The sequence below is a fragment of the Aquarana catesbeiana genome, linkage group LG07 (genome assembly GCF_042186555.1).
Source record: "Aquarana catesbeiana isolate 2022-GZ linkage group LG07, ASM4218655v1, whole genome shotgun sequence".
Lineage (NCBI taxonomy): Eukaryota > Metazoa > Chordata > Amphibia > Anura > Ranidae > Aquarana > Aquarana catesbeiana.
The window spans coordinates 308,000,436-308,017,895 of record NC_133330.1 but is presented as its reverse complement, the minus strand read 5'-3'; positions in this window follow the sequence as shown (position 1 = coordinate 308,017,895).

The window sequence follows — 17,460 nt, the reverse complement described above, 5'->3', positions numbered from 1 at the left end:
TAGTCTTTCACATCAGTCTATGTCTGTGTGAGAGCTTACAGTTAATGTCCAAATGAATGCACACATTAACGCACAAACAGTAACGCATCATGACAATCTGAATCTGCCCTAACTCTAATTTTTCTGATAAAAAAACAATCCTCGTGTGGTCAGCCATAGAAAGAATTTTGTGCAAACATTATTGTGTGCAAATACAAGAATATAAAAAAGAGAAACTGAGGTATAAGGGTATAGGTAACTGCTAACACTGCAATTGACATAAATTGTGCAAAAATAAAATACATAAAACATAGTGCAGCGCTAAAGAGCAACAATATAGACATACATACACATTATAGATTAGTTAAAATCAGTAAATAAACAACAGTGAATATTAGACATGTGCATTAGTTTTCGTCCGAATGTATTTTCGTCCAAATTTCGGGTATTTTTCGCTATCGTTTTTACAAACGATAATGAACGTGCAGAATCCGAAAAACGAAAGATCCAACATAAACAAATGCTTTATTTTCGTTTTCATTGCGACAACAGTTCGATATAGATAGGAGATTCGACATGACGCTGACAATAGCGATCTGTATCCATCGAACCTGTGGTCGAATGTGCCTAACCTTAGCTCTGTTAGTCCAAAATTATTCTACATAGAGAGAAACGATTCGACATAGAGAGAAAAGATTCGACATAGAGAGAAAAGATTCGACATTATAGAGACAATAGCAAAAAAGGTTGAATGTGCCTAACCTAACTCTATTAGTCCAAGATTATTCGACGTAGAGAGAAAAGATTCGACATGAACATTCGACGAAGCGAGCGGACATTTATGGTCAAATGCTCCGCCCATAGACTATAGAAGAATACTAATGTTGGTTGACTAGTAATAATAATTAATAAATATAATTATTACTAGTGTCATACAACATTAGAATTCTACTATAGCTTGTAGGCGGAACATTCGACCGGAAATGTACGATTGCGGTGTCTTATGCCCCGTACACACGGTCGGATTTTCCAACGGAAAATGTGTGATAGGACCTTGTCAGAAATTCCGACCATGTGTAGGCTCCATCACACATTTTCCATCGGATTTTCCGACACACAAAGTTTGAGAGCAGAATATAAAATTTTCCGACAACAAAATTCGTTGTCGGAAATTCCGATAGTGTGTACACATATCCGACGGACAAAGTGCCACGCATGCTCAGAATAAATAAAGAGATGAAAGCTATTGGCCACTGCCCTGTTTATAGTCCCGACGTACGTGTTTTACGTCACCGCGTTCAGAACGATCGGATTTTCCGACAACTTTGTGGGACCGTGTGTATGCAAGACAAGTTTGAGCCAACATCCGTCTGAAAAAATCCTAGGATTTTGTTGTCGGAATGTCCGATCAAAGTCCGACCGTGTGTACGGGGCATTACGGTTTACAGTAGCTGCTCCGTCGAATCTTCTTAGAACATTCAACAGACACAATAAGCCTTCAATGACAGATTCAACCTTAATTATTTCGGATTTTCGGATGAATGCATTTTTTAACAAAACGAAATAAATAAAAACGAATTTCGGGAGTAACTAAATAAATTTATTTTTCGGACGATAACGAAATTCCGAAACAAAATATTTCAGTGTGCACATGTCTAATATTATATAGAAATAAGATTAAAAAAAAAATCAAAGTGAATAAACACCTCTATAAATATAAAATAAAAGTCCAAAGTGTCAAATTGCAAGTACAATGGTCATGTGAGTCAACATGACACACTACCATAAACAGTAAGTTCAAAAAAAGATGATAAGTGAATCTCTACATGAATAGATGATAAATCCATAGCTCCAAAGCCAATCGGTGATCCTCCACAAAATGTATAGCAAGCACACTTATCTGAGGGACACCGCAGATGATGTTAATTATGACGAAACGCGTTGGAAGAGCTTGTGTTTGTGTGCATGGATCCAGGCTTTTCTCCCTACTACTTTTGGGATGGATGTTTTTATACAGCGGTATACAAAACAGCAATGCCCAAGAGACTTTGAGAGACACATGAAGTAGATAAAAATCTACAATTTTATTCCAAAAAACATTAAACATAATTTTTTTTGGATTTGTTTTTTGGAATAAAATTGTAATTTTTTATCTACTTCATGTGTCTCTCAAAGTCTCTTGGGCATTCCTGTTTTGTATACTATTATACCAATAGGGACGGAGACACTTAATGCCAACACACATCAGCTACTGTATGTGGTTTTTATACAGCGCTGTGTTTCATCAGACTTTTATAAGTGTTTAGTGTATATTTTAATAACATTTTAGTGATGGTTTTACACTATGTGCAGATGCTTGGTGTTTCTTTGCATATATCCTTGAGATGGGAGGTTGACCTGTGAATGCAATGACCATCTACATTATCCCTATCCTGGAGTGCTTGGAGATCTGCAAATAGTCCTTATGGTTGGATTAAGCCTTTCTAGGAGTAATTGGAAATCACATCAGTTCAGTTGGCTTAATACCTATGCTACATGGTTCCATTAGCTCTGGTAAGCGTGCATTTGGTGGTTGAAGCTGGATTGGCTTTGGAGCTATGGATTTATCATCTATACACATAGAAATTCACTTATAATCTTTTCCTGGACTCACTGTTTATGGTGATGTGTCATGTTGACTCACATGACCATTGTACTTGCAACTTAACACTTTGGACTTTTCTTTTATATTTATAGAGGTGTCTATTCACTTTGATTTTTTATTCCTAATCTAATACACTCTTAATCTAATTTCTACATATTATTCACTGTTGTTTATTTACTGATTACTCTATTATGTGTAAGTATTTATATATTGTTGCTCTTTAGCGCTGCACTATGTTTCATGTATTTTATTTTTGTGCAAATACAAGGATGCTGTTTTTTTTTTTTTCAAATCTCAAACATGGGCTACCTGCCTGTAGATTGTATGTTCTCCCTGTGCCTGTGTGGGTTTCCTCCCACTGGTAGATTCAGGGCTGCTGAAACCACAGGACCCCATACAGATGACCTGACATGGGGCCCTATATAGCCAATGCTTCAGTTATGAATGAACACAGCAAGTAATCGGTACAGATCACTCATTGTGTTCATTCTGGAAATGAAGGGGCTGGTAAATATGTCATATTTATCTAACCCTTCCCCTACTCTCAATCTTGAAAGATTCTACTTTGAGCTTGCAGCTGCTGGTCAGAAGAAGAGGGAAGCCAACAGTGCTGCAGAGGTAGGAGGGGCACACAATTGTATGGTGTACAGGGAAGGTGATCGGTGTGGTGGGGGGGGGGCAGTTACTGGAACCAATCCTTTATATGGCTCTCTCTGAAGCAGCTGAAAGCCAATGGGAGGGATAGGAGAAGAAGCCAGCTTTCAGCTGCTGCAAAAAGAGCCATCCAGTGGATTGGTTCCAGTAAGTGCCCCCTGTTGCACCGATCAACCTCCCTGCCCACATCCCATTCATCCTGCTGCCAGGAGCCCCCTGCTGGCTCGGGCCCCGTACAGGAGGACAGGTGAATCCCCCTTATCTATGGCCCTGGGTAGGTAATTGGCCCCTGCCAAAATTGGCCCGAGTATGTATACTGTATGTATGAATGTGAGTTAGTTTTTCTTAACGTGCTTCATTATGGGAGCCTTTATTTTATCCACATTCTGCTGAACTATTGTGATCCGGGAGTCGATTGTGCACATAGTCGCGATGCCTGTTTCTTGCTACCTATGACCTGGAGCTTGCATATACAGCCCATATATTCTAATGAGAGTCGTTTTACCTGATGTCCAGCCCCTTTGGTAAAGAGACTTGTTGAAACCACTAGACATGTGTGGTTTGTTTTTTTCCGAATTGAAACTCAGACAAATTTTTTGTTATTCAGAAATTCAAATGTATCCGAGATTCTGAATTACAATAGTAATGGATTTAAATGAATCCCACATAATGAAACAAAATTTCGGACGAAATTCGAATCATTTTCAAAGCAAAAACGTTTTCGAATTGAATTTAAATAGTTTTCAAGTTCTAATAGTTTTAAATTTTGAATCGTTTATAAAATAGAGGAATAGAAAAGAAAAGAATATAATATAATAGAAAAGAATAGAATAGAAAATAAAGGAATAAAATAGAAAATAAAACAATAGAATATTATAGAATAGAATCGAAGGAATAAAACCATTTCACAAAATTCAAATAGAATAGAATAGATTAGAATAGAAAAGAAAAAATAGAATAGACTAAAATAGAAAATAATAGAATAAAATAGGAAAAAAAAAACCATAAGAATAGAAAGAATATAACCATCTTCCGAAATTCCAATTTCAAATAGAATAAATTTGAATTTGAAGTTGGAATGGAATTTAAATGAAATTATATCCAAACTTGAATGCAATTAGAGTAAACTAACCAAATTATGAAAACGAAATAAAAAAATAATTTAACAACACTAATTTATGTAAATACCGAATCGAAACAAAACTATTTTTTTCATTCTGCGCATGTCTAAGAACTAATGCGATGTTGTGTATATCATCGATCACACTGAAGCTGGTGCGGGGCTTTCATCTGTCTCTCAAATTCAGCTATATGGACTTTACATGTTTTATGCATTATCAAATAAGTGCTGCATATTATTATTTTAAATAATGACCTGAACCCTGAAACTAGGGAGGTCCTATCTTAAGGGCAGTACTGAAAGCTAAAGGTCCTTCAGTCTCTCCAAACCCCTCCCACTGGCCAGAGTATTTTAATTGTTGGGCCCAAAGTTCCTGCGATGGAGTGTTCAAATAGAATTGAATCATAGTGCAGGTGTAAGTACCCACATTATAATCCCAAGTTGGGGTAGCACTGCCCCTTTATAAAGTGGACAGAGAAGCTGTGGCAAGTGGTTTGTCACCACCATGTAGTCTAAGATTATGACTCCTCCTGCTCTCTAGCATCCGGAACCAATGATGTTGGCTATGACTTTGGACCCAGCAATGGTGATCACTCATGGAACTGGTGATATCAGCGGTAACTCTGGACCTGGCAATGGCATTCTCTCACAGAACCAGTGATGCTCTCTGGCAGCTGTGACCTTTTTGCAGAGGTGGCAGCCCAGTCTCTTGCTCTCTGACACCATGGCAAACAGTACAGCAGGCAGCTCTCCAACACAGCAGCCCACTCTGATGGTCACCTCTCACATTGTCCATGAATCTGCCCCAAGCCCTGGCTTCTCTCTTTCTTTTTCCTCCTCCTGCAGCTCTCTGTGGGTATTCTTTGTGTTCTAAGAAGAAAAAACTCAACAGAAGACATGTTTGGAAGGACCCTATTTTCTGAGTTTAGACTTTGCTGCCAGTTGAAAGCTCATTGACCATAGGCTGCCTCTTCATCTTCTATCAGTAGGTGCTCTTACCATTTCTGAATGTCTTTAAATATTTTTACTTTTAAAACATTGGCTTCTGGTAAGGATGGTTGCCCTACTCTATGTATCCACATGCCAATCCACCTCTGTATTGGGAGATTTTTTTTGTAACTTGGCAGTAAAATCTATGTGTCACGGTCTGGGGTCAGGCTCAGAGACCAGTAGCTATAGCAGTAGGGGGACTCCCACTGACCAGCAGAATTGGTATACAAGCAGGTCACCCTAGCAAATAACGCAGGCTCACCTGAGGTGCGGAGACTAACCGGTGTTCACCAGAGCTCCTGATGGTGGAGTTGGGTTTAGCTGTATGCTAGTACCAGGTCACAGTCCTCAGGATCGCCCCACCAGGAGGTGAGCAGGCCGGGGTCCAGTAGCAGATATAGCAGGTAAGGGTCAAACAGGAGTGTAGTCAGAAAACAAGTCAAAGGTTGGTAACAAATAGTTGTAGGTTGGGATCAAGCTGAAACATAGTCGAGGAACGAGCCAAGGGTCAGTAACGAGTGGTAGCAAAGATATGGATGGCAGCTGGAAAGACAAAGGGTAGATACTGGCTGGAGAGAGCAGACTAATCTGGTAAATAGGAAGTGCAAAGACATGGCTTAAATCAGGAAGTTCATGGGAGGAGCAAAGAGTTTAAGGTTCAAGACAAATAAGGTTCAAGGCAGAATCATTCAAGGAATTGTCCAGGGAACTGTCCAGCATCCCAGGTGGCTCAAAAAGAAGAGACATTGCCTGACACAGCATGTTCAAATCCAGACCCTGACACTATGCCTTTTTCATTTTTGGTTGAGTATTTTTGGCTGGGGTATTTAAATATCCTGCATCAAATGGACTTTCAAGGCTTAATACTATTTCCAGACGTTCACTATTAGCGGAACCATTTGCAGTTAACATATTGAAGAATATTTGATGGTTTAAGCTGCTTGGCGCTTTTCCCCTTTTTTCCAGAAGCCCCAACATATTGGGAAACTCCATAGTGACATTTGTGTTCCAACAGTCTTAACAGTGGGGGGTGTCCTTTTTGGAAACATGATGATTATAGCGATTTATGGTCTTATTTAACCACTGTAATATACTGTATCTCCCTGGTGAAGATTTGTGTCAAGAATTGAAGCGCGTCAGTGTTTTCACATACATTATCTATGTATAGATCTTTCATGATTGTTAATATATATATGGCTATAGACCAATTTACACTTTGTTTTTTGACAAAATGCACAGTGTTTTTAAGAGATGTAATAAAGATTGAAGTTTTTATATCATTATTATTATTTTTTTCAAACTGTTTTTGTTCTTAAAAAATCCCAATATATGCACCTTTTTCTTCAATTGATTAAAATGTTTTTGTTCCTTTTAATTCATGTTTAGCTTTATCACTGACTTTAATCAGTGCTCTCTGGATTCAAATAACATTCTGTCAAAAAGCAGAAAGATCATCTAATAAGTTGAAGGTTTATATTAGTTACTCCTGTGCAATTCACAGAAAGGTCAGAAACACCTCCTGGGTTGATAAGATATATTTGGCTTAGCCATTATTGGCCTGTGTGACAGACCCAACGAGGACAAGGGCTTTTGGAGGGGACTGAAGGGTAGCCTCTTGCCTACTGACTATGGACCCTGGCTTTTGAGGGGGCTCTATTCTTGGGAGGTGTATACCTGGGGGCCCTCGGAGTGGTCTTGCTTCGGATTTGGGTCCATGCCTTGCTGAAACACACAGACTCTGGAAATCTAGAACTGGGATACAGATTTGGGGCCTTTGTGCCCAAACCAGCAATGACTGCTTTAGACTGTGAGACTCAGAGTAGATATTAATATAATCAGTTTAAAACAACCTGATGCTGGTGTCTCCTGCTATAATCTGTTTAAGGTGTTATGTGTTAAGTGTCTTTGCCACATTGTGTGCTTCCTATGTGTGAGTTCTCATTGTTAATTGAGTCACCTATTGTTTCTGTCTGTCTGCTCATCTCTTGGAGATATGATTAATATTGTGACTACTTTACCTTGTTATCAAACCATTGTAGAATGTTTATGTATTTATGCTTATGATAAAGTGTAATGTACTTTGTGTATCCAGGGTTGTGGGCTTGTTGCCGGATTGTCTGGGCACCCCCTGACTAATCAAGGCTTGTTGTTAATTAGTGTACTGTGTATGTTTATGCTGGCTGTTCCTTAGATGTGCTAATGAGACTACTGTTTACAGTTTGCATTGTTAGGGTGATGTGATCAGGCTCTTACCTGATCTTGTGTGCTGCATATTCTGTGTGAGTATATAATAAAGATGTCAGGTCACCTGAGCCCAGGTGACAGATGCTTGGGGTCTGGAGTGCACCGCAAGGTAGTGGACCCTACGGCTGATTGCTGCGGATGGAGCTCTAGGATATACAGGAGAGCAGGTACTCTGTAGTACCTACACGGATGACACTGGGAGCTAGAGCATGAGATTTCCCAGGGTGCGGAGTCTAAGAGCCAGCAGGTGTTCACCAGAAGCCCCTAGTGGTGGGGATGGATTTAGCTGCAATCTGGCTCAAGGTCGCAACCCCTAGGGCCTCCCAGCTCACGCTCACAGTAAACTACAGGGAGGTAGAGTGGAAGCAGCAGACAGCAACAACAAAGGATAGTCAGGAGATAGCCAAAGGTCAGATCAACAAGCAGGTAAGGATAGTCAGGAGATAGCCAAAGGTCAGGGTAACAAGCAGGTAAGGATAGTCAAGAACAAGCCAAGATCTGTAACTGGAATCAGACGTAGAAGACACACCAAGTCGAACACGAAAGTTAAACACACAATATTGATCAGCAGAGCTGGCTTGCAGTGCACAGGTTAATATAGAATTCCCTGATAGGGGCTGGGGTGGAGCCATGCTTGAGGAGATATTACTTAAGCAGCCAGGTGAGAGTGGCTGGCCTCTTAATCTGAACACATGGAGAGGTAAGCTGACAAACAAACATAACTGCATACAGTCAGGTCCATAAATATTGGGACATCAACACAATTCTAATCTTTTTGGCTGTATACACCACCACAATGGATTTGAAATTAAACGAACAAGATGTGCTTTAACTGCGGACTTTCAGCTTTAATTTGAGGGTATTTACATCCAAATCAGATGAACGGTGTAGGAATTACAACAGTTTGTATATGTGCCTCCCACTTTTTAAGGGATTAAAAGTAATGGGACAGATTAACAATCATCCATCAAACTTTCACTTTTTAATACTTGGTTGCAAATCCTTTGCAGTCAATTACAGCCTGAAGTCTGGAATGCATAGACATCACCAGACGCTGGGTTTCATCCCTGGTGATGCCCTGCCAGGCCTCTACTGCAACTGTCTTCAGTTCCTGCTTGTTCTCGGGGCATTTTCCCTTCAGTTCTGTCTTCAGCAAGTGAAATGCATGCTCAATCGGATTCTTTCCTATAAAAAACTCTTTGGTTGCTTTCGCAGTATGCTTCGGGTCATTGTCCATCTGCACTGTGAAGCGCCGTCCAATGAGTTCTGAAGCATTTTGCTGAATATGAGCAGATAATTTTGCCCGAAACACTTCAAAATTCATCCTGCTGCTTTTTTCAGCAGTCACATCATCAATAAACACAAGAGAACCAGTTCCATTGGCAGCCATACATGCCCACGCCATGACACTACCACCGCCATGCTTCACTGATGAGGTTGTATGCTTTGGATCATGAGCAGTTCCTTTCCTTCTCCATACTCTTCTCTTCCCATCACTCTGGTACAAGTTGATCTTGGTCTCATCCGTCCATAGGATGTTGTTCCAGAACTGTGAAGGCTTTTTTAGATGTTATTTAGCAAACTCTAATCTGACCTTCCTATTTTTGAGGCTCACCAATGGTTTACATCTTGTGGTGAACCCTCTGTATTCACTCTGGTGAAGTCTTCTCTTGATTGTTGACTTTGACACACATACACCTACCTCCTGGAGAGCGTTCTTGATCTGGCCAACTGTTGTAAAGGGTGTTTTCTTCACCAGGGAAAGAATTCTTCGGTCATCCGCCACAGTTGTTTTCCGTGGTCTTCCGGGTCTTTTGGTGTTGCTGAGCTCACCAGTGTGTTCTTTCTTTTTAAGGATGTTCCAAACATTTGATTTGGCCACACCTAATGTTTTTGCTATCTGATGGGTTTGTTTTTTTTTTTTCAGCCTAATGATTGCTTGTTTCATAGTGACAGCTCTTTGGATCTCATATTGAGAGTTGACAGCAACAGATTCCAAATGCTAATAGCACACTTGAAATGAACTCTGGACTTTTTATCTGCTCCTTGTAAATGGGATAATGAGGTAATAACACACACCTGGCCATGGAACACCTGAGCAGCCAATTGTCCCATTACATTTGGTCCCTTAAAAAGTGGGATGCGCATATACAAACTGTTGTAATTCCTACACCGTTCACCTGATTTGGATGTAAATACCCTCAAATTAAAGCTGAAAGTCTGCAGTTAAAGCACATCTTGTTCGTTTCATTTCAAATCCATTGTGGTGGTGTATAGAGCCAAAAAGATTAGAATTGTGTTGCTGTCTCAATATTTATGGACCTGACTGTAACCATGACAAAAGAGAGTTCCAGTTTGCACCGAAGCTAGTGTTGTCTAGTTCGTGGGTGTGATTCTCAGCTATAATACCTGCTTCCAGACTGGAGGAAGCTGTATCTTGACGGAAGCACCCAAGCTGGGTGCTGGACGGTCCGTCACAGCCTGTTCTGTAAAACCTTGCCTTACCCTGTGGTCAGTCATTTGTCCTTTAAGAAGGTTTACTGCAATATTTGCTAATATTTTTTTCCTGTTGGTCCATATAGGTTACTGCCTTTTGCTCTTTACATATAGAGAATAACCATTTTTACCTTTCAGTCCTTAGTCTCACCACTTTAAAAAGAAAGAAAAAATAATTTGGACTTTGTGTTCAGCTTATTTAAAAGGATCCCGCTGCTGGGATATCAAATAAAATATATGACGCTTAATGGTGGGATGTTTAATTTTACATCACCTAAGAAATATAGTGTTTGTGACAAGACAATATAAATTTATAAGGAAACCTCATGTTTTGACATTTGATTTTATTATCATGAAAAATATTGAATTACTGAAAAATGTTCCAAAGTGTTCCAATGCGTTTATTCCATTGATCTCGCAATATCAGCGGCGTTTAAATAACTCTGAGTTATGTGACTGCAGGAGCCGAGAGACAGACTGTACCAAAACCATAGCAAATAAAAAATTTTATCTAGTATATAAAATTTATTTATAAAAAATTAGTATATAACAACTTTAAAAATGTTTTTATATACTCTGGACACATGATAGATAGATAGATCTATCTTTTTCTGGGACAATGCAAACCAGGTCAAGGAATTTTAACATCTGTATTCAGATGACTGAGCTTTACCTAACTCGATCCTACTCTGATCCATAGGCCTCTTATATGCTTCTTGTGGGGAGAATTTTCACTTTGCCGCACAACCATAGCCTTCATTTTCCTGGGAGAGCCCCTTCTTCACTGTTAGCATGGGTTATTAGCTGGTAGGGATGAGCTTCGTGTTCGAGTCGAACCCATGTTCGACTCGAACATCGGCTGTTCGATCGTTCGTCGAATTGCGAACGTTCGCGCCAAATTCGTGTGGCGCGTCACGGCCCATAATTCACTGCGGCATCGCAGTGCATTGCTTGCTGATGATTGGCCAAGCATGCACTATGACCCGCATGCTTGGCCAATCACAGCGCCGCCTTAACAGAGAGCCATAATTGGCCAAAGCCAAGGAGGCTTTGGCCAATTATGGCTCAGGGGATTTAGTACACGCCCCACACTATATAAGGCCGCCTGCACGGCGGCCCTGTGCAGTGTGTTCCGGTGTGCTTAGAGAGAGAGAGAGACAGTGTCATTTCATTTGAGTTAGCTAGATTAGGCAGGACAGTCAGTCAGTTAGCTGCACTTAAAGTGTATTGTGTATATATATGCATCCCAGGTGTTGCATATATATATATATACACTGTATTCAGTTTAGCTAGATCCGTTCCTGTTATCTTCTAGACTATTTACATTTAGTGCAGTGCGTCCTGCTCACAGTGTTCAGCTAGATCCGTTCCTGTTATATTCCTACTGACAGGCAGGCTTGTCTTGTTACAGTATTTTGAAGAAAATTACTGGTGTTCTTTTGATCCTATTAGTGCCACAGTCAGGCAGCTAGACTATTTACATTTAGTGCAGTGCGTCCTGCTCACAGTGTTCAGCTAGATCCGTTCCTGTTATCTTCTTACTGACAGGCAGGCTTGTCTTGTTACAGTATTTTAAAGAAAATTACTGGTGTTCTTTTGATCCTATTAGTACCACAGTCAGGCAGCTAGACTATTTACAGTTAGTGCAGTGCGTCCTGCCCACAGTGTTCTGCTAAACCTACAAGTAAGTGGGGTGCGTCCTGCTCACAGTGTTCAGCTAAACCTACAAGTTAGTGGGGTGCGTCCACCTCACAGTGTTCAGCTAAACCTACAAGCTAGTGGGGTGCGTCCTGCTCACAGTGTTCAGCTAGATCCATTTCTGTTATCTTCTTACTGACAGGCAGGCTTGTCTTGTTACAGTAAATACAGCTACCTGAAGAAAATTGCTGGTGTTCTTTTGATCCTATCAGTACCACAGTCAGGCAGCTAGACTATTTACAGTTAGTGCAGTGCGTCCTGCTCACAGTGTTCTGCTAAACCTACAAGTTAGTGGGGTGCGTGCTGCTCACAGTGTTCAGCAAAACCTACAAGTTAGTGGGGTGCGTCCACCTCACAGTGTTCAGCTAAACCTACAAGCTAGTGGGGTGCGTCCTGCTCACAGTGTTCAGCTAGATCCGTTCCTGTTATCTTCTTACTGACAGGCAGGCTTGTCTTGTTACAGTATTTTAAAGAAAATTGCTGGTGTTCTTTTGATCCTATTAGTACCACAGTCAGGCAGCTAGACTATTTACAGTTAGTGCAGTGCGTCCTGCTCACAGTGTTCTGCTAAACCTACAAGTTAGTGGGGTGCGTCCTGCTCACAGTGTTCAGCTAAACCTACAAGTTAGTGGGGTGCGTCCACCTCACAGTGTTCAGCTAAACCTACAAGCTAGTGGGGTGCGTCCTGCTCACAGTGTTCAGCTAGATCCGTTCCTGTTATCTTCTTACTGACAGGCAGGCTTATCTTGTTACAGTATTTTAAAGAAAATTGCTGGTGTTCTTTTGATCCTATTAGTACCACAGTCAGGCAGCTAGACTATTTACAGTTAGTGCAGTGCGTCCTGCTCACAGTGTTCTGCTAAACCTACAAGTTAGTGGGGTGCGTCCTGCTCACAGTGTTCAGCTAAACCTACAAGTTAGTGGGGTGCGTCCACCTCACAGTGTTCAGCTAAACCTACAAGCTAGTGGGGTGCGTCCTGCTCACAGTGTTCAGCTAGATCCGTTCCTGTTATCTTCTTACTGACAGGCAGGCTTGTCTTGTTACAGTATTTTAAAGAAAATTACTGATGTTCTTTTGATCCTATTAGTACCACAGTCAGGCAGCTAGACTATTTACAGTTAGTGCAGTGCGTCCTGCTCACAGTGTTCTGCTAAACCTACAAGTTAGTGGGGTGCGTCCTGCTCACAGTGTTCAGCTAAACCTACAAGTTAGTGGGGTGCGTCCACCTCACAGTGTTCAGCTAAACCTACAAGCTAGTGGGGTGCGTCCTGCTCACAGTGTTCAGCTAGATCCGTTTCTGTTATCTTCTTACTGACAGGCAGGCTTGTCTTGTTACAGTAAATACAGCTACCTGAAGAAAATTGCTGGTGTTCTTTTGATCCTATTAGTACCACAGTCAGGCAGCTAGACTATTTACAGTTAGTGCAGTGCGTCCTGCTCACAGTGTTCTGCTAAACCTACAAGTTAGTGGGGTGCGTCCTGCTCACAGTGTTCAGCTAAACCTACAAGTTAGTGGGGTGCGTCCACCTCACAGTGTTCAGCTAAACCTACAAGCTAGTGGGGTGCGTCCTGCTCACAGTGTTCAGCTAGATCCGTTCCTGTTATCTTCTTACTGACAGGCAGGCTTGTCTTGTTACAGTATTTTAAAGAAAATTGCTGGTGTTCTTTTGATCCTATTAGTACCACAGTCAGGCAGCTAGACTATTTACAGTTAGTGCAGTGCATCTTGCTCACAGTGTTCTGCTAAACCTACAAGTTAGTGGGGTGCGTCCACCTCACAGTGTTCAGCTAAAGCTACCTGTAGAAGGTTGGTGGTGTTCTCATACTACAGGCAGGCAGTTGATTTTGCTAGCTGCAGTATCAGTACATATATATATATATATATATATATATATATATATATATATATATCCCAGCTTAGTGCAGCTGCAGGCCATTAGTATGTCTGGAAGGCCAAGAAGGAGAGGCAGACAGTCACAAGCCAATAAGAGAGGGCAAGCAGGCTCTGTGTCTAGTGCTGGTCGTGGAGACGGTGCATCCTCATCAGCACGTGGCCATGGGACACGCTTGGCCTTTTTTTCGGCAGCTGGCCATGTTGAGCCGCAACATGCGGAAGACTTGGTCGAGTGGATGACCAAGCCGTCCTCATCCTCCTCATCCTCTCTCACCCATGCCCAGGGTACTTTGTCTGGCAAAGCAGCGGCCTCTTCCCTCGGCTCAATGTCATCAGTGACTCCTTCCCTAGCCCCACCATGTCCTCCCGAGGAGTCCCTCGAACTGTTTGACCACAGTGTTGGGTACATGCTCCAGGAGGATGCCCAGCGTTTGGAAGGCTCTGATGATGATACTGAGCTCGATGAAGGCAGTAACACGAGCACGGACAGAGGGGGTGCCCAAGAAGGACAGCAATCTGGCAGTCATGCTCCCCCTGCTGCAGCATACTGCCAGGTTTGCTCCAGTGATGAGGAGGGAGGGGATGATGAGGTCACTGACTCAATGTGGGTGCCTGATAGGAGAGAGGAGGAGGAGGAGGAGGCGGCACATCACCAACGAGGCAGGATGCCCTCCAGGGGCCAGCCTAAGGGCAGCACATTGACTGCATCACACCCCAAAGCTCCACATGTGCAGGGCGCTGCAGTCTCTGCGCGTTATTCAAAAAGTTCTTTGGTGTGGGCCTTTTTTGAGACGAGTGCATCAGATCGCACCGCTGCTATTTGCAACATATGTCTCAAGCGTATCTCGCGTGGCCAAAACATCTCCCGCTTGGGTACCACATGCTTGACCAGACATATGTTGACCTGCCATGCAGTTCGTTGGCAAGCGTATCTAAAAGACCCACACCAAAGAACAAAGAGGACCTCTGCTTGCTCCTCATCAGCTGAGATTTCCAACCCCACTAGACCTTCAGTCCTCTCTGAGACCTGCACTGAGAGGAATGAAGGTGTAGAATTAGGTGTGTCACAGCCACGTACTTGTGGGCAATCTGATTTTGGTACACCGACGTCAGATTGTACCAGGCAAATTTCCCTGCCCCAGCTGCTGCACCGCCGAAAGAAGTTTGCTCCCAGCCATCCACATGCCCAGCGGTTGAATGCTAGCTTGGCAAAATTGCTAGCACTTCAACTGCTGCCTTTTCAGTTGGTAGACTCTGCCCCCTTCCGTGAGTTTGTGGAATGTGCAGTTCCTCAGTGGCAGGTACCCAAACGCCACTTTTTCTCACGGAAGGCGATTCCGGCTCTCTACCAGCATGTGGAAGGCAATGTCCATGCCTCGCTGGACAGGGCGGTCAGCGGTAAGGTGCATATTACCGCTGACTCATGGTCCAGCAGGCATGGACAGGGACGTTACCTAAGTTTCACGGTGCATTGGGTGACTCTGCTGGCAGCTGGGAAGGATGCAGGACAAGGTGCAGTAGTGTTGGAGGTTGTTCCGCCACCACGCCTCCAAAATGCTAATGATTGTGACACACCTCTCTCCTCCACCACCTCCTCTTCTTCTTCCTCCATGGCCTCTTCCTCGGAACCAGCGGTGCTCTGTAGTCGTTCAAGGGGCTACGCAAGTACGCAGGCCAAAAGATGCCATGAGGTGCTTGAACTGGTGTGCTTGGGGGACAGGAGCCACACTGGGGCAGAGGTTCTGTCAGCTCTGCAGGGGCAGGTTCAGAGGTGGTTGACGCCACGCCAACTTAAGGCAGGAATGGTGGTTTGCGACAATGGCACCAACCTCCTCTCTGCCCTCCGACAGGGACAAATGACCCATGTGCCCTGTTTGGCTCACGTCCTTAACTTGGTGGTGCAGCGGTTCTTGGGCAGGTACCCGGGCTTACAGGATGTCCTGAGGCAGGCCAGGAAAGTCTATGTGCATTTCCGCCGGTCATATAATGCCAGTGCTCGGCTGACGGACCTCCAAAAGGAGTTTAACCTGCCCAAGAACCGCCTAATCTGTGACATGCCCACCAGGTGGAACTCAACGTTGGCCATGCTGCAGCGGCTGCACACGCAGCAGAGGGCCATCAATGAGTACCTGTGCGACTATGGCACCAGGACAGGGTCAGGGGAGCTTGGTTTTTTTTCCCCACGCCAGTGGGCCATGATCAGGGATGCATGCACTGTCCTGTCACCATTTGAGGAGGCCACGAGGATGGTGAGCAGTGACAGTGCATGCATCAGTGACACTGTCCCCCTTGTCCACCTGTTGGAGCACACGCTGTGTGGAATAATGGACAGGGCACTTGAGGCAGAACAGAGACAGGAAGAGGAGGACTTCCTTAGCTCTCAAGGCCCCCTTTATGCAGACAGTGTTCCTGCGTGCCCGCCGATCACACAGGAAGAGGAGGAGGAGGAAGAGGAGGAGGAGGAGGAGGAAGATTGTGTCAGTATGGAGGTGGAGCCTGGCACTCAGCATCAGCAGCAGTCTTTAAGGGATCAGTCCCAAGAAACACATGGACTTGTACGTGGCTGGGAGGAGGTGGCTGCGGACCATGTCGTCCTTAGTGACCCAGAGGACTCCGGACCGAATGCCTCAGCAAACCTACGCTGCATGGCCTCCCTGATCCTGCAAAGCCTGCGTAAGGATCCTCGTATTCGTGGTATCAAGGAGAAGGACCAATACTGGCTGGCAACCCTCCTTGATCCACGTTACAAGGGTAAGGTTGCGGACCTTATCTTGCCATCGCAGAGGGAGCAGAGGATGAAACATCTTCGGGAGGCCTTGCAGAAAGATCTGTGCAACGCGTTCCCAGAGACTGGGAGGTTACAAACTCCTGTTTTTGGACAACGTGTTGCTGAGGCTTCGGTCAGTCAAAGAAGGAGCGGTGGAGAAGGTGGCCGTCTGACCGATGCGTTCAGACAATTTTTTGGTCCGCAGCCCCAAGGTATGATCGGTTCCAGCAACCATCGCCAGCGTCTGTTTTACATGGTGCAGGAATACCTAGGGGCAAGATCAGACTTGGACACCTTTCCCACCGAAAATCCTCTGGGTTACTGGGTCTTGAGGATGGATCACTGGCCAGAGCTTGCACAGTATGCAATTGAGCTACTGGCCTGTCCTGCATCCAGCGTTCTTTCGGAACGCACATTCAGTGCTGCTGGAGGCGTGGTAACCGATCACAGGGTGCGTCTGTCCACTGACTCGGTCGATCGACTGACCTTCATAAAAATGAATGAGTCTTGGATCACCACCAGCTACCAAGCACCTGATGCTGATGTAACTGAATAATTTTTTTTGAAATCTCAGATCCCTTCAAAGACTGCCTATGCTGATGCTGAGTGACTATTCCTGAGTAATTATCCTCTTCCTCCTCAATCATCACGCTGATAGCTTGTAAGAGCATTTTTGGTTCTGGGCGCCACCACCAGTGCCTAAGGCACAATTTTTCAGCCCCTCTTTAACAGGGGCGTGTAATTACGATTTTTGATGTAATACTTTGCAGCAGGGCTCGTTCCTGCATTCCAACTAGAGTGTCTGTGAGGGGTTGCAGTCTTGTGGCACCAGCACCAGTGCCTAAGGCCCAATTTTTCAGCCCTTGTTTAACAGGGGCGTGTAATTACAATTTTTGATGCAATACTTTGCAGCAGGGCTCGTTCCTGCATTCCAACTAGAGTATCTGTGAGGGGTTGCAGTGTTGTGGCACCA